This window comes from Mus musculus, chromosome 5 (genome assembly GCF_000001635.26).
Source record: "Mus musculus strain C57BL/6J chromosome 5, GRCm38.p6 C57BL/6J".
Lineage (NCBI taxonomy): Eukaryota > Metazoa > Chordata > Mammalia > Rodentia > Muridae > Mus > Mus musculus.
Window position 1 is genome coordinate 149,927,199 of NC_000071.6, and position 27,581 is coordinate 149,954,779.

At 43.6% G+C, this 27,581-nt stretch overlaps 1 long non-coding RNA gene across 2 annotated transcripts; it reads right to left on the reverse strand.

Moving 5' to 3' along the window:
* Window positions 1-4,871: 4,871 nt before the first annotated feature.
* On the reverse strand, window positions 4,872-20,359 carry Gm38754. Of its 2 annotated transcripts, XR_868744.1 has the most exons (4): window positions 20,221-20,359; window positions 16,296-16,414; window positions 16,026-16,192; window positions 4,872-5,255 (listed from the first exon to the last, which is right to left on the reverse strand). It is a non-coding gene; the product is annotated as a predicted gene, 38754 (long non-coding RNA). The 2 variants fall into 2 exon arrangements; XR_868743.1 differs by lacking the exon at window positions 16,296-16,414.
* Window positions 20,360-27,581: the final 7,222 nt, after the last annotated feature.

Below are 27,581 nucleotides of genomic sequence, written 5' to 3' on the forward strand. Positions count from 1 at the left end.
GTTTTTGGTTTCAAGACAGGGTTTCTCTGTGTAGCCCTGGCTACCCCGGAACTCATTTCGTTGTTTTTAATTTCCCATGATACCACTGCTCTGTCGTTATTGTGGAGTGATATTTAGGATGTATGTCTGCGTGTCGTGTGCATGCAGTGTCTGTAGAAGTCAGAGAAGGTACCGAATCCTCTGGGACAGGAGTTACAGATGGCTGTGAGCTGCTATGTGGATGCTAGGAATCCAACCTGGACCCCCTTCAAGAGCAGCCAGTGCCTTTAACCACTGAGCCATCTCTTCTTCCCTCTCTTGTTATGTTCTTAGCCAGGTTTCCCTCCACGGTTCTGATGCCATAGATCAACAATCAGTGTTGAGATAGATTGAGACTTCACATGTGCATGTCCATGTTTGCCACCAATGTTAAACTGTTGCTAACTCCTCCTTTTCCCCCTCCTCCTCTTCCCCCTCCTCCTCTTTCCCCTCCTCCTCTTCCCCTGCTCCTCCTCCTCCTCAGTTTCTTATACTTATCTACCTATATTAATGTTTCAGAGTTATTATACAAATTACCCTAGGCTAACCTGTTTAACTGACAGGAACATATTGTCTCACAATTCTGGAGGCTTCAGTCTGAAATCAAGTATAGCAGGTTTGATTTCTCCTGATGTCTGTCTCCTTGTCACCTTCTCATGGCATGCTCCTGAGGGTTAACACTGATTGTTGACATGGCAGGGTCTGGAATCACCTAGGAAATAAGCCTGTGCCGTGTCTGTGGAGAAGTTTCTAGACTGGGTTAATTAAGGTGAGAAGACCCACCTTTAATGCAGGCCCGCACACTGCAAGTCAGAATAAGCCCTTTCTTAATTTGCTTGTGCTAGGTTGTTTGTTTTGTTTGAGCAACAAGAAAAGTAGGTACAGTAATCTTCAAGTAGGTTTTCCTCTGTGAGTGCCCATCATGGTTGCTCATTTTCTTCTGAGGATGACAGGCCTGTTGGGTTAGAGAGCCCTGAACGCCTTGTTTTAACTTTATCACCTCTTGGGGAAGGGGCAGAGTTGGCTTAGCAGTTCTGAGCACTGACTAGTCTTCCTAAAGGACCCAGGTTCAATTCCCAGCACCCACATGGCAGCTCACAACTGTCTGTAACTGCACGGATCCAATATCCTCACACAGACATAATGAAGACAAAATACAAATGCACACAAAGTAAAAATAAATAAATTATTTAAAATATAAAATATAAATATTTTAAAAATAATGTAATAGAGTATTTTATTCTTATATATTTATTATAAATTATGTAATATATAAATTAAGAATGTAATAAATGTATTTAAAATAAAATATGAAAACAATAAAGCTATAATTTTATCCCCTCTCTAAGGCTCCCACTCCAACTTCTTCATCCCCATTCTGAAGTATTGGGAGTTAGGAGTTCAAAGTTTGAATCCTAGGGGAATATTACTTGGCCCATAACACAGTTCTTTTCCTAGTTTTACTATCTCCAAATCTATTCTTATTTTCTATTTAATATATACATCATTCCTGGTGGCAGTTAATCAGAATTTTAAACTTTTAATCTGTCATATCTGATGTTGACTGGGCTGTACTTTGCCCTGCATCATCTCTCCCATAATCTTCTTAAAAGCAAAACTACTAATTTTATTATCTAATTTCCTAGCTAGGAAAACTGAGTCGCAGGGCATAATTTCATTACCCTGGGTTGGTCACTAATGAAGGCCGTGCTCACAGCCAGTCATCTTGTATCCATGGAGGAAGACCATCAGCAGGAAGACCATCCACAGGTGACATGGTCCCAGTGTAGAAAATTAGCTCCTCGACTGCCTGGAGAGTGGATGGACTCTGCCAAGCTCCTGTCAGCCAGGGAACCCAGGTTTGTAAACCCACTCGAAGAAAACACTGTGTGATCTTGGCCGCTATATTACATATCCAAGTCAGTACTGGAATTCCTTAGACTTTGTCAGTGTAGATTGACCCCACCCAGGACACGCATGCACACATACATGTGTGTGCACTCCCTCTGAAAGCTTTCTGTGCTATAGTACTGAAAGTCTTCGATTTATTGTCTGAAATTTCCAGCATATACTTTTTTCTTTTTTCTTTTTTTTTTAAGCATAGATCACCACAAAAGCAGACGGGTTGGTGGAGATTCCATATGGTTACAGGATGACATAGTAGCTTGACAATTTTCTGTCATGAAATATTACATGCTTTCATCATCAGAGATTCAAGTGGTGTACGGACGTAAAAGTCCGAAAACTGGAGATTGCCCTGGCTCTGATCTTTATGGAAGTTTCCTGAAGTCTTAAAAATATATTGATGTTTTATCTTAGGATTGTCACTTTCTCTAACATTCCTGTCTCTTTTACAACAGGAATAAGTGATTCTGTAAAACCACCCCCACTCCCCCCCCTCTTCCTCTCTGTCCTTCCCTTTTCCTCCCCTACCTTCTCTCATCCCCTCCCTCACTCCAACTTTCACTCTCCCCTCCCTCCATACTTTTATTTTTTATTTTATTTTATTTTATTTTATTTTTAACTTTTAAGACAGAGTCTCATACACTCAAGGCTGTCTTTGATCTGGTCTCTAAGTATCATCAGACTCGCACTTGTGTTGGGACTTAAGGTTACAGACCTGTGCCACCCCACCCAACTTGCTCTGTGTGAGTTACTGACAAAGGAGCTACTGATGGTGTAGATGGACACAGGGCCAGATCCTTTTGTTGTTGTCAAGGCATCTACGTATCTCCTCACCTGAGTCACAGTAAAAGGGAATCATGAAACTGCTTTTTTTTTTTTTTAAAGTTCATCCTGCACTTGACCATGGCTTCGGGAATATGAGGGGTGGGGGGAGGGAGGGAAGGAGAGAGGGAGGGAGAGAGAGAGAGAGAGAGAGAGAGAGAGAGAGGGAGAGGGAGAGGGAGAGGGAGAGGGAGAGGGAGAGGGAGAGAGAGAGAGAGAGAGAGAGAGAGAGAGAGAGAGAGAGAGAGAAGATCAGACATGGAAATCCCAGCTTTTTATATCACCTGGCAGCTGGAGTCATTAAGGAAAAATAAAGCAGAAAAATGGACCAGGATACAGGGGGACTGTCCTTTAGACCTACCTGCTCCAGGTGGGGGTGGGGGCTTCAAAGCCCACTCCTAGATTCTTTTACAAAGGGGAAGTCTGGGCCATGCAGGCTTTCACTGCTGGGATTTAGCACAACAGAACTGCACTCTGGGTGTTGCAGTGAGATCTGCTGTTGGGCAGCTGTGGGAGGATCCCTCTGAGCTCCAGTTTTGCCTGCTCAGTCCCTCAGTATCCCATCCACCAGTGGTTTCTGTCACAGCCTTATTTAGCATCTTTAGATGTGGAAACCACTCATCCCACCACTCTAGAGAATTCTAATTTTATTGCAGCTGAAACTCACTTAAATGCTACTAGCCACGGGGAAAAAGGAAACAGGTGACGTCAGAGTCAGGTGAGCATCTGCTAGCCACACCATCACTGAGCTAGTGTCAGGTGACCATCTCATAACTGTGCCATCACTGTCCTAGGGTCAGGTGACCATCTGCTAGCTACACCATCACTGTTGGTCGTGAAAGGAATATTGGGCATGTAAAACTATTTTAGTAAGAGTAAATCCGTGTGGTGTGTGTGTGTGTGTGTGTGTGTGTGTGTGTATGTGTGTTGTGCACGTGTGAGTGTTTGAGTATGAGTCTTGTTAGACTTCCTGGCTCTTCTGTGCCTATTTCCCTTTCATGAGTTGCTGGAAATCTAATCTCAAGAAAGGACATTTGAGACATCTGAATTTCCTTGTGAATTTATTGTCCTCTTGCGCGTGTCCTTCCAGGTGCCGTGGTCCCTCAGTATTGGTGGAGATTGGCTTCATCAAAACCCCCTTTATCACTAAATATTCAAACCCTCATGTGGTCAAGTCTCCTTCAGAAAACAGTGTAGTGTTTTTACAGAGCATACAGGTGCTCCCATATACCTTAAATCATTTAGAGAGGACTTGTGGTACCCAGTGTGAAGACTATACTCATTTGTTCCACGGTGCAGCTTAGAAAATGTCGACAAGATTAAAGAGGACTGGAGAGACTTGGTGCAGATACAATTTTTCTTCTAACCTGTTTACTTGACTCTAAGGATGTGGAGGTCTGGCTGCAAACACCACATAATGTAGTTAGGAAAAGAATGATCAAAGCTGTATACTATTGCTGAGGGAATCGTTTTCTTTTTTAATCCCCCAAAGAAAACATCTAACATACATACATACATACATACACACACACACACACACACACACACAATATTTTAAGCTTCATTCACAACAAGAAAAACAACTTCTTGCAGGAATATTGAAGAAACCACTGACAATCAAGAATATGTACTTTGCCCAAGACAAATTAATTCAGGGAGATTGATTTGGACAGCGTTCTGTGGTTTCCACATGACTTAGCATGGAAGAAATGACCGAGTGAGAAGTGGATCCTGCCTATTCTAAAGCAAGCAGGATGCTCATGGCCATGGACTGGTAGCCAGCTCCAGTCTTTGCTTTATGAATTCTTTCTACCCTGTGTGACTTCTGTCCCTCCCCTCCAGCTGCTGCTTAGCAGTAGCTCACCCAGACTCAGTCCTTCTGACCTTTCCCTCACGCTAACTGATCTCCAGTCCGGGAGCTCAGCCCTGCTGATTCCAGATACAGGCTATTGATTGGTAAGACAATGCCACAGTAATTCATCATGAGATAATTACTAATGAGGCACCTTTAATTTCTCTTCTCCTCCTTGGGGTGCTGTGGTATACCCTTTGCCTGTCCTATAACGGATGCTATTGTGGCTGGGAAGATGTACTGTTTAATATGTATTAGACGCGAAACAATGTGCTGGCTTGCAAATCAATATTTTTAATACAGCAAACGACGTAGAGATGAAACTTTCTCTTAGACTCACAGAACAGGAGGAGCCACAAGGATGTAAATTATTTAGGAGGGCTTCAATGTAAAAGGAGACTCCAAGCTGGAAGTGGAAGGCGATGCATTGACTGTTAAAGAAACACACCAATCTACTGAGGCAGTATTCTTGAAATACAGCATCACAACAGAGGAGAAAAGCTTCCTTATGGTGTCCTAGTTTGCTTGATGTTGCGGTGGTAAAACACTGACCAAGAGCAACTTGGTCAGGATGAAAGGATTTATTCAGCTTGTAGGTTACAATCTGTCGTCAAGGCAACCAGGGCAGGAACTCAGGGCAGGAGCCTGGAGGCAGAAACTGAAGCAGAGGAAATTACAGCTAACCTCACCAGCCAATTCCCTCTCCAGTCCATATGTAGATTCACATGGAGAGGTCGTGAGGCTGGGGAGTCAAAGCGCATCATCTAAACAGCAAATTCACATGGCATTGGTGGGTTGAAGCCAACTACAATGAAGAAGCCAGTTCCTGTCTTTTTATAAGGTGAATGGAAGAGCACACTATTCTATAATAAATACTACAGTATGAGCAGCTGGGCTGCTCAGCTTTACAACTCAGAGAACCGTGTGCCTCAGAAAGCCCCTTTAGTTCCTTGGGTCCCCGGAAATATAGAGAGAGACCCTCTAAGAGTGGTAGTGAGGTGATATTGTATGATTTCAGTCTTTAGAAATCAGACCCTTCCACCCTAACACGCACACGCATGTGCACGCACAGGTACACGTGCATTCACAGACACGGCTGACTTTCAGTAGTGCTTCTAATTTATTTCTGTGGCCACAGGAAAGGAAGCACCCCCTGACCTCTTTCTTGTCACCCCTACAAGAGTAATAAGCATTATTATATATTAAGTAATAGATCATGCATGTGTGTCCTCCCATCCTTCTGCAAGGGTCACAGGTGAATTGCACTAAGCAAGCCTTCATCAGCTTGGCTATTCCTTTAAAAGTCCTAACACTCCGAGAGCACAGGGGACGCACAGTTCAGTCCATAAACATCACTACCCACATTTCTCCTGAGACAATGTTTGCCTATTCGCCTGAGATCAAGGGCAGGAGACTCAAGAAATTCATCAGTTCCTTCTGCAACTTAATTAACAACCAAATTAATAACAATGAACTTAAATTGAGCATTTATTGCTGGCGAGACACTAGCTAGGCTAAGAAGCATAATTCTAGTGGACCAGGTGTCTGACAAACAGATTAGTGGCAGAAGTAATGATGTTGGAAATAAGGGGCCATGTGGGTGGGGGGCAGCTTGAGGGTTTCGGAACCTCGAACTATGCCTGAACCTTTGCTGTTGTAGATGTGGAACAAACGGTTTGGATACAGAGAAAATCAAGCACACTTTCTTGATTCTAAAACAAAGTATCACCGAAAAGTACAGTTAAGGAGCCACCTCTAGCTTCAAGGTGTTTGTGGCTTTTTAAAACTTTTTTCTAAGCCACACTCTGCACACAATCCCAGTGATCACACCTACAGTTAAGGTCTTGCCGGGGGAACTACCTGCCATCACAAGCTGTGTCTGGTTTGGTTGAAAGGAAGCTAACACTTCTGAAAGAGGAGTATACACGTTTCCCATATGACTTCTTCACTGAAATTAGGAGTTAGAGCCCTGGATTGTGTGCCCTAGGCCTTCAGTCCTGAGTTCTACCCTGCATCCGGGAGGATTTACAACCCAGCAACCTCTCCCAATCATACTGCCTGCGTCTCGAAGACTTCTTAGGACACACTAAAACATGACTCCCTTCTTCAAGGAGTGCTCGTATTTCTGATTTTATGGTGTCTCACCTCAAAGAGGAGGCTTAAATTATTTCGCTTGCACATCAGAGAGTTATAGCCTCAAGATCTCCAATCCAATAGATTCAAAGCTTTAGGCCATAGCATCTATATTTCTTTTTTACCAAAGATCTCATTTGTAAAAAAACTAACTAAAAGGGACCTGTAACCACAGTAAGATTATCTCAGGAAGAATGCCTCTATTTAAATGTAGTGAATATAGAATTTGAAACAATAAGATCTATACGGGGGTGGGAGGAAGCCATCTGGGGAGCCTACACTGAGTTTTAAGGTTTAAAACTAAGGAGACCAGAGCAAGAAGAGGACACAAAGAAATCTGGAACTTGTTAGGAGTGCATGCTGAGAGGCAGGGGTTGACTGGTTCTTCTGGGGTTCTTTTAGAATTATTAATAGAATTTATTCCTAGAAAGGTTTTAGATTTATAGGAGAAATGAATAGGAAGTAAGGGAAATTCTCACATATGCCAACACACTCAGCCCCCCTCCCAGTTTTCTGGATTATTAAATTGTGTGATGCTGTGGTACATACTTATAGTACGTGAGCCAATATTGGTATATTATCACTGATCAAGGCCCATAGTTTGTATTGTGTTAGAAAGTCTGTGGGGTTTGGGCAAATGTATGTTACATGTATCCATCATTAAAGTGTCATTTGGGATAGATTCTATACCCTACCACCCTCCTCCCCATCCTGAGGCTTTGCTCCCTTTGAGTTCATCAAGAAGTTTTAGAGTTTATTGTTCTCTAACTAGGTATATGGCCTGAACTTGTCTGTATTCTCCTCTTGCTAAGTGAGTTTTGTATTGGTGATGTTGTCCTTTTACTCTCTCACATGGAGATCCTGCGCATATCTTACAGGAAAGGTCTGATGCAGAAACATCCAACTTCTGTTTGTCAGGCATACCCTGGTCCCCACTCCATGTCTAGACGACACCTGTGCCCTGGCCCTGTGCTGTACTCTGGGTTGGGAGGTTTTCTTCTTTCTCAGTTCTGTGAGAGTCTCCTCTTCTGCTCTCCGTCAGGCAATTTGGGATACGTGTGTGTGTGTGTGTGTGTGTGTGTGTGTGTGTGTGTGTGTGTGTGTGCATGTGTGTGCGTGTGTGTGCACATACCCAGGATAAGAGGGGGTGCCTTTCTTTTCTCTTACTACCTTGAGAATCTTTTCTCTATCCTTTGTCTTTGAGGATTTTGGTACACTTTGGGGAAAACCTGGCTGAGTTCAGTCTGACTGATGGGTGGCCTTTGAGCTCCCTGCATTTAGGTGGTTTTTATCTTTCTGTGCGTTAAGAAGCACACAGTCATCATCTCTTTAAATAAGCTGTTTGCTGCTCTGTCATTCTCAGATATTTTTAATACCATTCACCCAAATGTTTGTTTTTTGAAAGGAGTCTCAAAGTTCCTACAAGCTTTTATTACTTATCCTTATTCAGTTCCAGAAGCCCAGGTTTGTCCCAAATGGGTATCGCAGGTGCATCATCTATGAACCAGAATACCTAAAAAGGCCGATGTTTTCCCTTCAAGTCTCTTCCATGAATGTCAGCGCCCGCCCCCCCCCACACACCCCCGGCCCCAACTCACCCTCTCTTAGTCAATTCTTGCACCTCCACCCTTCCCAGCCCCTCCCAGGGCACCTGCAGTTGGCTACTCTTCACATTGCCCTGACAATATGCCTGGCAGAAAAGACTTGAAGAAGGGGATTTACTTTGGCTTTTGGTCTCAGGGGTTCAATTCCCAGTGATATGATTTCCTTGTACTTCTGGTATGACATTATAGCAGCGGGAGGGTGTGGAGAGGGAAGATAGTCACTCGCAACCAATCAGGACAGAGGAAGGCAAAAGGAAGATTTCAACCACCTTTCCCTCTCTCTCCTTTTACTCTGTATAGCAACCCACCCCATGGGACAGTGCCACCATACTCAAGGGGTGACTCCCCCTATCAGTTACCACTCCAGGGAAAGGTCCTCACAGGCACACCCACAGGTATGCTTTGACAATCTCCTGGGTGATTTTAAATCCATCAGGTTGGCAATGAGGATCAACAATCACATTTGATTGTTCGTGCTGTAAAAATTAGCTTTGACTTTTGCATACTGTTTTGTGGCCTCCCTTGTCCCCGCCCCTTGGTCTAGACTCTTTCCCATGGGATGTTTCGTTTTGTCTATGTGACTATGAAGTGAAAATGTCTGGCTGTGTCATGTGATGCTCTCCCTGATGCAGACTCATGTGATATTTTGCTGAAGCAGACCCGTGAGAGGACATGTGATGTTTGGAGAGAGTATAAGTCGGACCCAACAGACAGCTTATACAGCTAGCTGTGCAATGCTTTGTTGGTCTCCAGTTTTCACTGATTTCTACTTCACGGAGAAAGGCACAGCAGAGAACTTCTCCTGGTATTCTGGCTGGTTCTGGCTGCTTCTGAGGACTCATGCTGATTTTGCGGAGGCTACAACTGATTCATGTTTGGTGACACTTTTTGAGCTGGACTGCTGGCATCCTAACAATGTCCCCAAGTCCTAGGAATTGTCCCCAAAGAACTACTTCTTAACAGGTCCAAATCCTCTTGTCTTATTTACTATCTTTTCTCTCCTACCTTTGGACAGTGGGCTTGAAAATATTTAATCTCACATTTAAGAACCCTCATTAAACTAGGTCTTGAAAAATCTAAGCCTATGTGGCTGCATGAGTGAGATTTTTATTTTTCATTGACAAGTGAAATCCCACTGTATGTATAAATGTAGTATTCATTGCTCATTCTCCTCTGGAGAATCATTTGGGTTGGTTTTGGGTTGGGGACTCCAATAGATAAAATGACTATGAAATTCATGGACTTGTCTTTTACTAAATACAATTGTAAATAAGTAGTGGCTGGAGACATTGCCCAGCAGGTAAGAGCATCAGTAGCTCTTACGGAGGACTTGGGTTCCATACCCCGCACCCACATAGTGGCTCACAGCCCTCTGTAACTTCAGTTCCGGGGGATCTGATGCCCTCTTCTGACCTCCACAGACACTGAACACATGTGGGGCATAGACAAACATGCGGGTAAAATATTCAAACACGTAAAAAGTTTAAATTTAAATATAAGAGAGAATACAATTATAAGTAACTCTAATAAATAATGAACACAGAAAAACATAAAATCAAACCAAAAACACTTCCAATTAAAACTTGTATGGATGCAGCAATACAGTGTTTTGAAGGAGATTAATAACCTACCATATTATCATTTATCACTATAGCCACAAAAGGAAACCTTAAGCCAAAAAAATAATTAATGAGTTAGGACTTAGCACTTGCCACAAGGGAAGAATTCATAATTTATCCTTTGACCACATAATTTTAAACTTTAATAAAAATATAAGAGGCGGCCATTTTCAGTCAATGAACAGTAGATAGCTCAAGAGTCTGGTCTTTAAGAACAAAGGCATTTACAAGGTAAGCCCCACATTGACCCCAGTCTTAGGGTTTGTGCATTCCAAACGTCAGGGCTGGGGGAGGGGGAGGGGGAGGGGGAGGAGAGCAGATTGGATCTTGTTATGGTTTGTATCTTCAGCGTCTCCCTACGGCTCATGTGATTTATACTCCATCTAATGACACTATTGGGAGGTGATGGGATGTACGAAGTCTCCTGGGAGAACAGGGGTCATTTGGGCATGCATGTGGCCATTATACTGAAGCCGTGGCTCTGCCCTCTCTCACCCTCACTTTGCAGAAGCTTCAGTATTTGATCAGTCGGTTCCCAGTTGATGGAGGGCTTTGAGATTATAGATCCTCACCCTATTTCTGACTCTGTCTCTGCTTTGAGGTTCCATTTCAGTATGCAGGCTTGCAGCTTTCTGCTCCTGTTACCACGCTGCTGCTTGCTGCCATGCCGACCCACCATGCTGGCCTCTCATCCCTCTTGACCCATATGCCCCAAAGAACTCTTTCTTTTGTAAGTTGCTCTCTATCATGGTCTTTTATCAGAGCAACCCAGAAGTTATTTATATCAAGTATTTTGCTATAGTGATGGACAGCTGGCATGTTTGTCACACAATCATAAGCAGTATGGTAACAGGTAGAAGAAAAAATAATCTGCCTTCAAGGAAAAAAAAAAATCCATCCACCTTCAGAGATACCAATGTAGCAGACCACTTAAACCAGGAGTCACATTAAGAGCCTCAGAAATTTGCATAGACATGCCACAGAGACTTCAAACACACATCAAGTTGAATTATGAGATTGGAATTACAAATGGGTCCATAAACTCTTTTAACCACTATCATAATTTTATGTACTAAAACATATGTACATGTGTGTAATGGATAAATCAATTAGGATTTATCTAAATAATTTTCATATTCTTGTCTACCCATCTGTTTTTGTTTTTGTTTTTGTTTTCCGGACTATCAACGAATCATTTCCCCAGGTTTTGAAGAAAATAATTTAATAGAACTTTCAGAAATAAATTCACAAATATTTTACTTTTATTCCTGAGTCATAGCTGCACAGAAAACTGAATTGGATGTCGATTTCTTTTGTCTTGAGTTATTAAGCCCCTGGGCTTTTAACCTCAATTGTGAGAAAGTTGGTTAGAAGTAACGCTATCTTCTTAGGATGCTTTTCACAACAGTAAACTTCCTGGAAACATGAAATGTTTTTAAATCTTGCAAAATACTCAGTCATTATCATTCAAAACATTTCCTCTGAGTCGTCCGTCTGTCCCCCCCCCCCTCCCGTTTCATCAAGACTCCACTCATTGCCACATTAGGAGTCCTCCTTTAATCCCTTTGTCTTTTAACCACTCCTAATTCCTCCCGCTTTTTCTTCTTCTCTTCTCTTCTCTTCTCTTCTTCTTCTTCTTCTTCTTCTTCTTCTTCTTCTTCTTCTTCTTCTTCTTCTTCTTCTTCTTCTTCTTCTTTTCTTCTTCTTCTTTTCTTCTTCTTCTTTTCTTCTTCTTCTTCTTTTCTTCTTCTTCTTTTCTTCTTCTTCTCCGTCGCCGTCGCCGTCTCCTTCTCCTTCTCCTTCTCCTTCTCCTTCTCCTTCTCCTTCTCCCTCCTTCTCCTTCTCCTTCTTTCTCCTCCTCCTCCTCCTCCTCCTCCTCCTCCTCCTCCTCCTCCTCCTCCTCCTCCTCCTCCTCCTCCTCCTTCTTCTTCTTCTTCTTCTTCTTCTTCTTCTTCTTCTTCTTTTCTTCTTCTTTTCTTCTTCTTCTTCTTCTTCTTCTTCTTCTTCTTCTTCTTCTTCTTCTTCTTCTTCTTCTTCTTCTTCTTCTTCTTTTTGGTTTTTGAGACAGGGTTTCTCTGTGTAGCCCTGGCTGTCCTGGAACTCACTCTGTAGACCAGGCTGGCCTCGAACTCAGAAATCCACCTGCCTCTGTCTCTCAAGTGCTGGAATTAAAGGCATGCGACACCACTGCCTGGCTCTGCTTTTTCTTCTTAATTACATGCTGGCAAAATTTTCCTGATGTCCCCTCTCTTTGGCTGTGTCTGCTAAGTGCATTCATTGCATTTTGATACAGTTAGACTCTCCTGTCTCAGCTAATGTTTGGCATCTCCTTATTGTAACATTTAGAGTTGCCACTCTGAACTCAATCTTATTGCTCCATCCACAGACTTGGTGCCCGCAGCTCACTGTCCACTGGTTCTATGTCACTCACACAGATTGTATTCTCACCTATGAGGATTTCGTGCTCCTAAGTCACATCCCATTTTGACCTTTTAGACCTAAGTGAAAACCTTCATTCATATAGTAAAGTGTACTTTCTTCTGAAGAGAATTCTGCCTCTCACTGTCTAGTATTTCCATGAAACAGAATCACAACATTCACCTTCAACCAACTAGCATCTAATAGATAACTTTGTATGCCTAGAACAATTCTAGGTACTTACAATGCTTTATATCTAGGTCATTCGTGCCATCTAAATCATCTATCTATCTATCTATCTATCTATCATTATTTATCTATCCATATCATTTATCATCCATCCATCCATGATTTGTCTATCATCTTCATCTATTATCCATCCATCACCTATCTATCATCCATCTATTATCTATTATTCATCTGTCTGTCATCCATCTATCATCCATCTATCATGTATCTATCTATCTATCTATCTATCTATCTATCTATCTATCCATCCATCATCTATCTATCATCTATCTACCTACCTATCTTTCTACCAATCATCTATCTAATTATAAAGTACTTCAGAAAAATGAAAGTAAAAATTAGTGGATCAAAGTATGTCAGCGGCTCAGGAGGATGTTCAAGTTTTGAATAAAAGGCTCGGGGAAGCACTCATTGGGAAGACTGCAGTTGAACAAAGACCTGAGAAAAGGGAGGAGCCAGACACATGCAAGAGGAGGATGGACTTCCAGATAGCAGCAGCGGCGACAGCAGATGTGAAGGTCCTGAGGCAGAAGAGTGCTTGGCACCAAGAAATCAACACAGTGGGAGGAGAGGGAGCATGAAGGAGAGTAGCCAGAGATGAGGTGAAGAAGGAAAGGGAATCAAGGCCTTAAGGCTTGATAGACAACCTAAGGTTGTTGGGGTTTACTTTGTATCAGACGTACAGGCATTGGAGACTTTGTACTAAGATGGCCTGTATCTGTCTTAGGATCCAACAGGATTGCTCTGGGTTCTGCTTTAAGACTAAATTGCAAAAAGAGCATGAGGAGAAAGCAGACAGGTCAGTCAGAAGATAGCAACAGTAGACCAGGTGAAACAGAGCAGGAACTTTGAGCAATTCGGCACAAACAAAACTCAGCAGAAGCAATTAGATTCTGGATGTAGTCTGGAGGCTGAGCTGACAAGATATGCTGTGGGGAGAGACTGGTGACAGACAAGGGATCCAAGATGGCCCCAGGTTCTAAGCAGTCAGCAGGGTGGACTTTTTGAGATGCCAAAGTCTGCTGGGGGAGCAGATATTGTAATGGGGAGGATGAGAAATGATAAATTTTGAGCATGATTTTGAGCCATTTATTAGATGTCCAAACAGAGATGTCAAACAATTAGTCAGATATATGGATGTGAAGTTCAAGGAGAGGTCTGGGCTGAAGAAATAAACCGGGAGTACTCCGTACATTTTAGTGCCTAAATGCATGTGTGACTGGTTGCAATTATCTTGTGATTGGATGGATGAGCTGTTTGAGGGCTTGGAGGGGAGTGAGAACTAATGTGTTGGACATTCCAACACTAAGGGCTTGGGGAGCAGGGAAAGGTCAGAGAGACTGAATCTGAATAGCCATAGCTATGGAAAGGAAATATAAGAAGCAAGCAAGTGGGTCAAAGAGGAGACAATGTCTAACCAGAGTGAATGTAGCAATATGGTCTGGTATGAGGAGGACTAAGATTTGGCTTGGCTGAAGAGGGTTCATGAGAACACAAGAGAAGAAAGCGTGAATGGCAGATCTAAATGAGCTGTAAAACTCACTGCACTTTAAAGGGGAACAAAGAAATGAACTGCTCTTTGGGGGCCCATGTGAGAGTGAAAGACAGTTCTGATTTCTAAGTAGGAGAAATTATAGAATATTCTATGGGGATGAAAGGGGTCATTTTTGAAATCATGTCATTGAGTAGGAAGGAGGTGAATTCTCATGTACAAGGAGTTGTCATTAGGAATATGAATGGTTAACTCACAACAGGAGGGAGAGCGGATGTTGAGCTGGGTGCTGATGGAAGTCTCCCTCTACCTGTTGAGAGTTGTTCTCCCAGCCCAGGAAGATGATGGCTGTGCTGCCTGGCTTTGTCAACTTGTCAGAACCTAGAACAACCCAGGAAACAAGCCCCAGTGAGGGCTTGTCTGGATTATGTTGGCTTGTGAGCAAATGTATGACTGATCACCTTAATTAGTGGAAGACCCATCCACTGTGGGTGGCATCATTCCCTGTGCAGAGGATCCCAGATTGTACAATAGTGGGAGCAGCTGTCTGAGCAGCATGGGTGTGTTTGTCTATGCTCTTTGCCTTTGATGGTGGGTGTGATGAGTTCTCCCAAGCTCCCACTGCTATGACACAGCCTCCCTAGCTGTGATGAATTGCAACCTGAAACTATGAGCCCAACAGACCTTCTCTCCCTTCTATCGCTTTAGCATAGCAACAGAAAACCAAATTAAGGTGATAATCTCCTATCCTCAGTTTTAAGCATTTCTGCCTGTACAAAAACATATGCTATCGGTCATAAGAAGAGAGCATTCTCTGAAGCAGGTTATGCTAATTCTCTGGTATGTGTAACTGTATGACTGGGAGAAGGTTCCTACTGGGATGAAATTCAGGAGGAATGGGCACACTTGATTACTTTGGGGCTGTGGTGATAGACAGTACTAACCGGATTCTATGCCTTCATAGGAAAAGATGGGTGGAAACTAATGTCGGTACCCACGGTGGCTCTTAGGAGATCAAGGCTAATGAGCCAGTGATGAATACTGCTGCTTTTATTCTTCATGCAAAGTTAAGCCAAGACTTTATTATCAGAATGCTTGCAGTAAGATGTTCTATGATCAGGATTTATAAATGTATACTCAACTATGTCTCTTCTACCCTATTATTGACTGTCAGCATCTTCATTCACCAAGCAGAATTAACTCGGGGGCAGGTCGCTACTTGCACATACAGGTCTTGGGGGCAAGCCCTTAGCATTGCAACAGGCAATAAAAGACAAAAACCTCAACATGTGTTTCATAAATATAACTTTCTGTTCTTCTTTCTGTCTTTCGTTCTTCTTTCCTTCCTCCCTTCCTTCCTTCCACCCTTCCTTCCTTCCTTCCTTCCTTCTTTCCCTTTTTTATTTCTTTCTCTTTCTTTCTCTCCTTCCTTCCTTTTCCTTATCTTCTCCTCCTTCTTCCTCCTCCTTTTCTTCTTTTCCTCTTCCTCTTCCTCTCCCCACCTCCTCCTTCTGCTCTAGTACTGGCTGCTTTATTCAAATAAGGCCCTAACTTTTCTCCATGGCACAACAGTGCTGTCTAAGCCAAGGTTCCACTTCTATGAAGTGTGCTCAGTCCGTTCCCAGCTCGCAGATGGCATCTGGGACTAATGCTTGCCGTGCTGGCCTCCGGTTCTCCATTCTTTCTGACCTAGCCTTGAAGGAAAGTTCTTTATTGGAAGTGCAATCAAGAATGGAGATGATCACCATTTCCAAAAGCTCATAAATAAATTATAGAAATAACTGAAAAAGCAACCCGTGCGCTTGAAGCATAAACTGAGGGTGCAGCCAGCATCTGGGATGGCAGGATGAGAGCTTAGGAAGTTGACGCTCTAGAAAAGCAGCTAGAACACTCACAAAAGCAGCAAAATCTACCTTTCCCCAGAGTGAAGCCAATCAAAGCACTGCAGAAACTACCAGAGGCCGTGGAGTCGAGCATCTGGATGTTAGTAAGCAGGCTGGCGAGCCTCCTGGTTTGTCAGTTCCTCGTATCAGTGGTCTTTTGCCTGCTTCCTGTACCCTTGAAAGCCAAACCGGGGTAGCTGAAAAAAAAAAAAAACATTCAACTCTCAGCCACAAGAAGGCACAGAATGGATCTGAGCTCCCCGAAGCCACCCACATCCCAGAGGATTGTCTCTACTTGACCTGAGAGGCAGCTCCCTTCCAAGTTCTTTTCTCTGCTGTCTCTGTTTGATCTCACTCAGAATTGGTTCTGTGCAAACCACTTCACACCTGAGGCATTTTTCAAAAACAATCGCAGGCACCTGAGGGTGAAAAGGCATTCGAAAGGAAGAACGGACTGGCTGTCTCTTTCTTTAAAAAAAATTTTTTTTCAGTTATGTGTGTTTGTTTGTCTGTGTGTGTGTATGTGCATATAAATGGAGGTGCCTGTAGGGGCCAAAAGAAAGTGTTGGATCGCATGAAGCTGGAGACACAGGTATTTGTGAGCCCCGACATGGATGCTGGGAACTTGATCAGCTCCTCTGAAAGAGGAGAAGCAACCCCAGTCACTGAGCCATCTCTTCAGCCCTGGATCAGATCTTAAAAGGAAAAATTTAAATGACATAGTCACTGTGAGGTTTGAAAAGCTATGACACATTCTTGGGGATGCAGAAAACCATGTACATGTGCAGGGCTGTAAATGGTCCCGGGACAACCTCAGGAGACCACAATGGCTCACCTTTGGATTACTTTGAGCCTTTGGGCAGACAGTAAGTGATGGCTGGATAGAGTTCTCAAATGCCCGCTGCAGTGTGGACAGTCCCCAGTGTATGCAGTAATGCCTGCTGCAGCTTGGACAGACCCCAGTGAATGCAGTAATGTCCACTACAGTGTGGACAGTCCCCAATGTATGCAGCAATGCCTGCTGCAGTGTGAACAGACCCTAGTGTATACAATAATGCCTGCTGCAGTGCGGACAGTCCCCAGTGTATGCAGTAATGCCTGCTGCAGTGTGGACAGACCCCAGTGTATGCAGTAATGTCTGCTGCACTGTGGACAGTCCCCAGTGTATGCAGGTGAGATCAATGCATGTTAGGAGCTGCCTTTGGAATTGTTAGCTGACCATCCCACTCATGGAATAGAGATCTCAGGGGCCATGTAAGACAGAAGAGAGGTTTTGAAGAATGACCTCCATGCAAACCACCAGCAGCAACATGAAACCACGGGACAGGAGAAGTGTGACATCTCAAGTTTGTTAAGTGCTTGTTCACACACACACACACACACACACACACACACACACACACACACACACACCATGCAAAGAAATTCAGGAAGATAATGCATCTACACAAGGGAGCAAATACATCACTTGAAGCCATTCCCAGAGAAGCCTAGACTTTGTAGAAAAATATTTTAAATAAATGACTACAAGTATATTCAAAGAACTAAAAGAAACCATATACAAGGAGTTAAAGAAAAGGATCAAAGCAACATTTGCCAGACAATCAACATCTGTAAGGAAATGAGGATTTTAAAGAAGGACCATTTGGAGTTTATAGTACAATAACTGAAGTGATGTTGCCAGATGCCCTTGATAATAGGATAAAATGACAGAAAGGAAAAAGACGCCAAGATTGGGGGGGCGGGGGGGGGGAGAGGGGGACCTAACCAGCAATGAGCGTAAGGAGTGTATTTATTGAGCTTTCTACCTCACTTGGTCATAAGGACTAAGAAATTTCATGGTCTGATATCTCCAAATTGAAGACCCAGGGAATTCTTAAGTAACACTCAATTGAGTCTGAGTCTGAGACTCTAAGGGGCCAGTGGATTGAATCCCAGAGGCCAATGGCAGTAGAGACGGAAGCTCTGATGCCACAGAATGGAAGAATTGCCCAGGTCTAACAAGACCACCCATGCTTCCCCCATCTTTTTGTTCTACCTGGGCCCTCAAAGGATTGAGTTACTCCAGCCCACCCCACAGCTCACCAGTCACAGCCTCTTTAAGAAGCAAACATACTTGCCAGCCAGAGATAATGTTTTACCAGCTGTCTGGGTATCTGTGAGTCCGGATCTGTGAGTCAAGTTGGCAGATAAAACTGAACATCAGAAGTGGATACTGTGAGTTGCCTTCCGGCATCCCTTCCTAGAGTTTCTTTCAGTTTCTCTCTCTTCAGAGTGTACTGCGTGTACTTCTTGGAGAACATCAATACATTGCTACACACTTCCAGAGCTGAAGTATATCCAAGAGTGGGTTTTTGTTTTTTTTTTTTTTTTTGATGTTGTGCAGGTCACATGTCTGTGAAACTTCATTACACAGACTCACATGACCAAGATAGCCTCCAGGTTGGCCAACCACTGGCTAACTTGGACTCTGAAGCCTAAGTACAAGCCAAGGGGCACACAATTAAATATTGTCCTGGCCATACAAACTTAATCAAGTCACCAATGGGATAAGAGGAAGGGAATGACATGTTGGTGTGCATGTTGTCCTGACCAAATAGCTCCATGCTTCCTTTCTAGACAGTGTGTCACATGGTATAAATCTCAGAACTGTTGCAGCTCTGTGTCCCTTGACAGTAAGAGTGTAGGGGTGCCAATCCAGCTGTGTGCATGAGTGATATGTGCACAAGTCTGATTTAATACTTCCAGTTATTTCTGTCTCCTTCTTGTGCCTGATCTTAATACCATATTAATTTATTTAAGACTGACTAAGACTCCTGATAAAAAAAATTCAGGTGATATCAAAATGTGTAAATTTCCTCATCCATCCCCATTTTCCATATGCACAGCCTGGAGAAGCATTCTCTTTACAAGCCACCGTGTGTTAATCCTTACATTGTAAATCTATCTAGCTATAGTAAGTTATGTCTAATTTTCTTCCCCTCCACACTTTTCCCCATTTGAAACCATGTTACATAAATCTGTGTGACATGGGTTAAATAAAATCTTAATTTTGCTAATGGATTGTTCCCAATGACATCAAGATAAGGGTTTTAAGTTCACCCTGATAAATGTCATTGGTTGGTATTATAATGCCAGGATGGCATTATTTTAAGACCATAGCTTGGGGCCAGAGAAGCATTCTTGTTTTGGTCTACAAGGCTAAGTCTGAAACATGAGTTATGATTTGAGGCATTGCAGGCATCTCAGACTTAGGGTACACATACAAGTCACTGAAAGCCATTGTCAAAATGCAGATTAGACTTCTGGGGAACATTGTATTTCTGTATCATAATAGGATCCCCGGTGATGCATGGTCCATAGGGGATCTTGTAACAACAGAGGGATGGGGGTGCATCATCATTAGAAACAGGTAGGTACTTTGATGGATGGCAGAGTCAGGTGGCAGCAAGAGATAGCTGGGCCTACAAAGAGCCTTCACGAGTTAACGTAATGGGAGCTGTCAAGGGCAGAGAAGGACGGCTGGTCAAGAACTTCCTGCTCCACCTGAATGAAATCAAACATGGGCAACCAGGATGTAAGAATGATCGCCCTTTGTCCTTTTATACCTGAGCCAGTTTTTTAAGACCTGGACACAATGACAGAGAAGAGATGGCCTCACAGACAGCAGGCACCACATGACAGAAGTTGGATGGGTATTTTGGGCTGAGTCTCTGTCCCTCACACAGAGAAAATTCTGTGCAATAAACAGATCTGGATCTTCTATGTCTTGAAGCACTAAACCATCCAGGATAATTTCCCTTTCTCTGGGGCACCGGATCATGTTGTGAGTCACGCACCCCCTACGTGCATACTTCTGTTTTTTTTTTCAAACAGAAATTCTGTAGCTTTAAAAGTACAATGGCAGGTGCTAGGCAGCACCAAGAAACAAAACAAATATAGAAATAGCTAAATTACAGAGAAACCGCTCCAAGATGCATTGTAAAGGAACTGGAGCAGAGCAAAGTCTTGAGAGATGCATTTGGCATTGGCAAGAAGAGAAGAAAATCCTCCACACCACCTTGGGACTGAGCTCAGATCCTTCAGCTGTGCTTTCAAAGGGGGAATTCTTGGTCCTGTGCCTATGCTACATGCTCTCTTATTTCTGTCATTTGATTGATTGTTTCTGGACCCTCTGTACTTCCTAACTTGGCGGATCAGACAGAAGCCAGCTCACAATGCTTACCTCTGGTTGTATGGCCACCTGATGGCCCATGCCAGGTAGTCTGTCATTATCAAATTCCGTGACTATGTCAAGATTTGAGTTCCATCTTTCCTGGGGATGAAGAAGTGAGTGCATCGTCACTCAGTCACAGACATCTCCACTGTCTTGGGGATCTGTATGAAGTCTCTCTCCCACTGGGATTTGCTCTGTGTCAAGTCCACATGACATCCTCCCTCTCCACAGATGTTGTATGGGCTCAACCACTGCCTGGACTTGCTGTAGAATTCTTTCTTCTCCTTGGAGACACTCAAGCTGGAAGGCATCCAGCCCATTGAGTAAAGGACTCAAAACAACATCCCTCACATATCTCTCACACAGCTGTTGCCATTGAGGCTAAAACTCGGTTGATTTTGCAAAGGCCTCTAGTTGCCCTCTACTATATAACAGGCTTTTCAAAGACATCCCAGTCTGAGGATGATGTTAAATTTTGTCATTTCCCAATGACTCCTGGTTTTTCACCTGAGAGGCAGTTGTTTGCAGAAGTGCCGCACTGGCCTCCCTTGACAGTCCTTACTCACAGGCAACTGAATACATTTGTGCATGTGTACGTCCATTTTAATTACAGTTGGGAGACGAGGCAAATGACAGATGGGTCCTATTGTGAGCTGTAGAAACGGAGCTGGGGAAATGCTCCATTTATTTCCTGGCCTGTGTGTGTCCTACTTCCTTGAAGGCATCCTTGATAGTGCCTCATAGTATTCTGTCTAGGCACTTCCACTCCCACAAGTGGAGAGCTTTTTGGGGGGAAACTAAAGGCATTCATAGCTATTTAGCAATGATACTGTGTTTTACCATGATCTTGATAGCTAAGCCTGATGGCTTCTCAAAGCCTATATCTTCTTGGGGACTCATGGACTGATTCTGCCTTTATAGAGTCCTCTCTTGTCTCTTCTAATCTGACCACTTTGTATTACATAATCCCATGTAATTCACTCTTTCTGGATGATGCCATCCTAAGGACCAGTCCAGGTAGACTCTGCTTGGCATTTAGGTGTGAGACTGACCACAGCTTAGCCAGTTCTACACACACTCGGCTGATGCCCACAGCTCGCAACAGCGTGCTGAAATCTGGTGTGGCAGGAGTTTTCAATGCCACGGTGTCTCCTGTGCCCTTTAGCTGTGGAAGCGATAGGGCAGCTCTGTTGTTTGTTGATCCAGTTGTGTCTGTGTTTGAACTGTGGACATAGTAGAATACTTCTGCTCTCTCTGCATGGTTGTGTGGATCAGGAGCAGGGCTCTGTGAGTGCTGGGCACACATTTTCCCATCTAGCCACATCTCCAGTGCCTTCGGTGGCTTTCTGATGACATCAGGATCCCGTTGAAGCTATTGAAAGGACACTTCATTGTTTTGAACTCATGGTTTTGAGTCATCTCCCCCTCTCCCATGGTCATGCATATGTGGATAGCATCATCCCGGAAGAAGGTCACATTGAAGAGTTAGATTTGAAAGAAAGACTGGGAGTATTTTTATTGCTAAATTTGTTTTTGAGACAGAAGATTTCCTACTGATGAGAAGGTTTGAAATGAACAGCTCATTGCTATGCTCCAGGAAACTACCACTGAGCCCTCTGTCTCTCTGCAAGAAGTAAGTCCAGCTCCTCAGGTGGGAACATCCTGGCAACAGCAAGGCAGAGGCAGATGACTACAGTCCTCGGACAGCCTGCCACGTGGAAGGAAGACTTAAGGACAGAAAGAGAAAATACACCAATAAATTGTTTCCAAATGACCTCGGAATATTTTTATTGTTGGCCATATTTCTGCCTTTTAGAAGAAGCTATTAAAACGGGTACAGTGAGTTATTTCCTAATTCTTCCACTAGTGTCCGTCGCCAGGACCCCTCGTGAATACAAGGACCTCTAGAGTTTTCACTCTTTGCTTTGCTGCTGTGTTTTGCATATGTGTGTACCAGGGTGGGGGTGTCTATGTGTATAAGGAGTCGAGGCTTGCCTATGTGTGTGTAAGGGGTTGGGGCTTGCCTGTGTGTGTGTAAGGGGGTGGAGTTTACCTATGTGGGTAAGTGGGTGGGGTTTCCCTGTGTGTATGTAAGGGGGTGGGGTTTGCCTATGTGTTTATAAAGGAGGAGTGGGGTTTGCCTATGTGTATAAGGAGTAGAAGCCAGAGTACAATTTTGGGTGCCTTCTATTTTGCTTTTTTATACAGGGCCTTTTCATTGGCCTGGAGCTAGATGATTAGGCTAGACTGGCTGACCTGGGGAATCTGCCTTCTTTGCCTCTACAGTGTGGGGGCTATAAGCACATGATACTGCCTCTGGATTTTTTTAAATGTGGATTCTGGGAATCAAGCTGACATCCCCATGCTTGGGTAGAAAGTGCTTGCCAATGGATCCACCTCCCTTCTTTTGCCCTTGATGTGATGTGGATAGGACGTCCCATATTGCTTTTAAACATAGCATGTCACATGCATTAGAAGTAATGATTATTGCTTCTACCAGAGCATCAACCTAATGCATGTGATAGACTATGTTTACAATTTTCCAAAGTCAGTCATTGATGGGACTGACGGGCCTTGACTGGGAGAATTACAGGAGATACTAGATCATATCTGACTGCTGAGCAGTTTTCTATCATACTCAAATGTACTCCTGCAACTCTCATTGTCTTTCTTCATCTACCAGAATGTGATGTCAGATAGAATTGTTTTGACTGTGTTTCATTCTATTCCTTCAAACAGCTGCTGTGGCCCAAACCATCTTCTTAAGAGATCATGTCATCCCTCGCCTTGCCAAGCTCTCTTTGTGTGAAAAGGTTTACAATTTTTCCTCCTGAACATCCTCCAGTTGCATCATTGTTCTCATCAAAGCCTGGTGGCCGACCTGACCTGGGATACAGGTGTGGGCATGAGCAGGCTGTTATCACCTTCTTCCTGGTAACTTGCTTCTCTGACCTTATTATAGTGACCAGTATTGACATCATAGTTTTCATCCCCACACAACGTTTTGACCGAGATGTCCAGTCTTTCTCACCCACTGTTCTGTCAAAGCCACATCTCCAGTATCAACTCTTGTCATCCTAATGACTTCAATTATACCTGCTCAGCCTCACGGAGATGGCCCTACTATTTTTTTTCATCCTCTGAGAGTTAGCTCACTGCATCAGCTCCTGGAGATTTCTAACTTGAATCCTGCCATTTCTGTGAGTTGAATGTTGATGCTTCCCTCAGAGACCCATGTATGAAATTCTTGGTCCCCGGATGGTGCTACTGGGAGATGCAGTAGAATAATTAGGATGTTAAGGGAGTGCCTTAGGTCATAGGAAGCATGCAAAGAGGATAATGAAATATTTCTCTTCTTTCTGTCTTTGGCTTCCTGGCCATGAGGTAGGGCATGAATTTTTCAGTCTACTTTATCATGTCCAGGTTCAATTTAGTGCCACCTTGATCCCAGACCAAGGCAATGCCAAAGGTCAAACTATTCGTTCACAACTTTCATTTGTGTAAATCTCTCTCAAGGTCTTGGCTCACTAAATTGATTAAAAGAGCCAAGTTAAAAATGGAGAGCAGAAAAAGAGATTCAATATGACCACATTGAGAAGTGGAACAAAGAGATGCAGTGGAGACCCATGTACAGCTTTTAAGTCCAGAAGTGAGATTAAAGATTAACTAGATGGCTGAAGATCTCAACATCTAAACAGTCCTGATGAAGCAATGTCTGCCCACCATTGACCCGCCCACCATTGGCCCGCCCACCATTGACCCGCCCACCATTGACCCGCCCACCATTGACCCGCCCACCATTGACCCGCCCACCATTGGCCAATCATTACAGGGCTTCAGCTTCACCCTGTAAGGTGGTCTGACAAGTTGTTCCTGAATAAGATCCCTGAGGAAATCCCTATTTCTTTGGGATCTGTTGTTTCAACAGTCTGATGATCAGACTGAGAGACACAAGTGTCTGTCTCTTTAGAATGTCTTCATTTCTGCCGTGCCTGTTACATCGGGTACTCTGTGCTCCCAAACACACACCAAAACCCAGAAAGATTAGGAAGCACTGCATTGTATACCAACCCTCTTGCACCAGACTTTTACATCCTTAACTTCTGTTAAGCTCTTATGGGCCAGGCACATCAGGAGATTTAAAACTGTGGTCGTGTGTAGCAGAACCTCTCTGAAGTAGATGCAAAGCAAAGTTGCCATGTAATACGGATGCAAGACAGAACAACCCATCTTCTTAAGGTCAATCAGGAAGAAACGAGCCAGGACTTGGATGGTCTTCTTGACCGCAAACCCCAGTTTATCCTTATTGAATGTGATGTTTCTCCTTGCTTTGAGCAACATGTTTCTTCCATGTCAGTTTTGCTCATGGAATCTGGGAGGGTCACAGCAAACTTGTGGAGACAGCCTAAAATAACTGTCTGGTCATTCTCAGTGTCTTTTTCTGACTCACGCTTACAGGCTTTGAGGACCACAAGGTCCATCATTTTTGAGATCTGAGCGAGACCTGACCCGAGGATTGCTTTTGCCAACGGGAGGTGTTTTGCTCCATGCCAAATGTTACCGCATTCTCTCTAGCTTGGAAATCTTGTTGTGTGTGGCTACAAACTTGATCACCAATGTAGTTGGTCAGAGGCAAGTTGGCTGTACTGCGCTAGCGGCAAGACTAAAGGAAACAGGGATAGATGTGTTACCCGGGTTGAATGTCCAAGTACAGGTTATGTGTTGGCTATCGGGTTTCTCAGGGAGTGTCTGTGTTGGAGAACAAAGCGTTCTTTTTTTCCCAGACAGGCATTCATTCTCACATGTGTGTGTTAGGAAGCAAAGCAACAGAACCCACTGATGAGAAGGGAGGTAGCTCCAGGAGGCTCCCTGGAGCCAATGGTCCCAGCTGCCACTGAGGCTGCTCCCCTCCAGCCTAGAAGGAGCTTTCCCCCTGCTTTCCTGTGGATGCCAAGTCTCACATTGCTTTTGGCCTACAGCAGTGCCTCTTTCCTTATCAAAATCCATTCTTACAGATTCACTTTACTATTTTAAGTTATGTGTATATGTGTGGGGAGGGCTGTGTGCATGTGAGGGCATGTGCTGTGGAAGACCAGCGCTCTCAGACTTCCAGTGAGTGGAGTTACAGGGCTCGATGCTAAGAACCCAACTCAGGTCCCCTGGGAGAGCAATAGGTGCTCTTAACTACTGAGCTACCTTTCTAGACCCTCAAAGTCCACTTTTAAATAGTAGCCAAAGTGATTGTGGATTCTCAAGGCCTCCTAAACAGGAAAATGGCAGGAATCTAAGGGAAAGAGATGCTATCGTCTATTGATTGTCTATCCTTCAGGCGAAGCCAATGCTATCATCAGCTATGGCAAAGCGATGGACTGTCTTTCCATGACAAGACTGAAAGCACATTGGGGCTGGAGAGTAGGCTCATTTATCAAGAGCATGCACTACCTTGTACATGCTTGCTTCCCAGCACCCATGTTTGGCAGCTCACAACCTCCCATAAATCCAATTTTAGGGCACCTAAAGCTTCTGTGGACATCTGCACTCAGAATGCATAAACTTCCTAAAAGACAGACAGACAGACACACACACACACACACACACACACACACACACACGAAATTAAAAATAAATTAGCTAATTAAAAATTTTAGAAAGATTGAGCTGAGCTGGGTATGGTGGTACACATCTTTAATGCAGATACTTAAGAAGCAGAAACAGATGGATCTCTGTGAGTTCAAGACCAGCCTGGTCTACATAGTGAGTTCTAGGACAGCCAGGGCTACACAGTGAGACTCTACCTCAAAAACAACCTAAAAAGCCAAAAGAATGACTACATTTTGATCTAGGGGTAGCTTCTCTAGACCTGCTGGAAAGAACGAGCTGTGGAGTGGCTTAAGCAAAAGAAACATTGTCTCACAGCTCTGGGTTCTGCAAGCATGGTGCAATCAGGTTGGCTCCTCTGAGGATTGTGGGAAGGATCTATCCTGGGATCCCGTCTTTCCATGCCTTGCCCATGGCTGTCTTCTCTCTTTCTCTTCACAGGGTTTTCCTGTTCTCATATATCTTTCTCTCCCATAGCCTCTAGCCCTAAGGCTGTGGGGCATCCTGGGTGAGAGTTCACACTAGCAACTTTACTTTAACTTTGTTACTCCTCTAAGGACCCTGTCTCCAAGATGTGGGTTATTGGAGCTTCCTGGAGACATGGAGGGAATAAATCTCAGTATTGCAAAAGGTCTTCTTCTAATGATCTTTGCCTCCTCCACACCAGTTATAATTCTTTTGTGACTTTGTTGCATTTTTAGTTTCTTTTTTCTTGATTAGGTTTATGAGAAATTCATGACTTTTTTCTCTTTCCAAAAAAGCTGTTTTAATTTTTATAGCCATTTTAGTAATTATATTTCCAAGACTTTCTTATTAATTTTGACCTCTATGTGTGCACATAAGCATGGGCATATATATACTGAGGACCAAACCTAGGGCCTGGTGCGTACTGGGTAAGTAAGTGCTCTCTCTGCCACTAAATGCCATGCCTAGCCCTACTCTTGAGTTTCGTATTAAAAATATGCAGGCTTATGAATTGACTTTAGACTCCAACTTAGATTGTAAAGGACACGATGACCACATGCATGTGTGAGTCGGGACACCTGGGTTCAGGTGTTACGTCTGTCCATCATCTCTTGAGACTACGATTAAAAAAACAACAACAACAAAGTAAGACTGTTGAACAGTTCCTGGCTCATCACTTCAGTAAGTCACTTCTCAGGGATAATTATAGAAGCTTAAGTATTTTACATTTAATTGCTTATTTATTTTGCTGTACGAGGTGTCTTGCCTACATGCATGTCCGTGCACCATGTGCATGCTTGGTACCCTCAGAGGCCAGAAGAGGGGACTGGATCTCCTAGAACTGAAGTTGCAGATGGCTGTTATCCATGTGAGTGCTGAGAATCAAGCCAAAGGCTTCCAGAGGAACTGAGAGTGATCTCAACCACTGAGCCGACTTTCCAGTCCTCTAAAACCATACTGAAAGGAAGCTTTTCAATCAAGGCATCTTCTCTACTGGCCTCATTAGCACACGCACCCCATACCTAGGAAGCTAACACAACTTTGAGCATCTTGCTGAGGGGCCGTGCTAAGCATGAAATTACTGGCAAACTGTGAAATCGATGTCCCCAAATAGGCCATAGAAATGGCACATATTTGTGGTATAAGAGCTAGAGCAAAATATAGGAATTGCGGCTGTATATTTGACAGAGTCCCGACACATCTCTAACCCTCATCAGAAAAGTTTCTTTCTGCAGTGGACAGAGATGTACAATTGACCAATGTACAAAGAACAAGAGATTGTGGAATGCTAGGACCTAACTGTAATT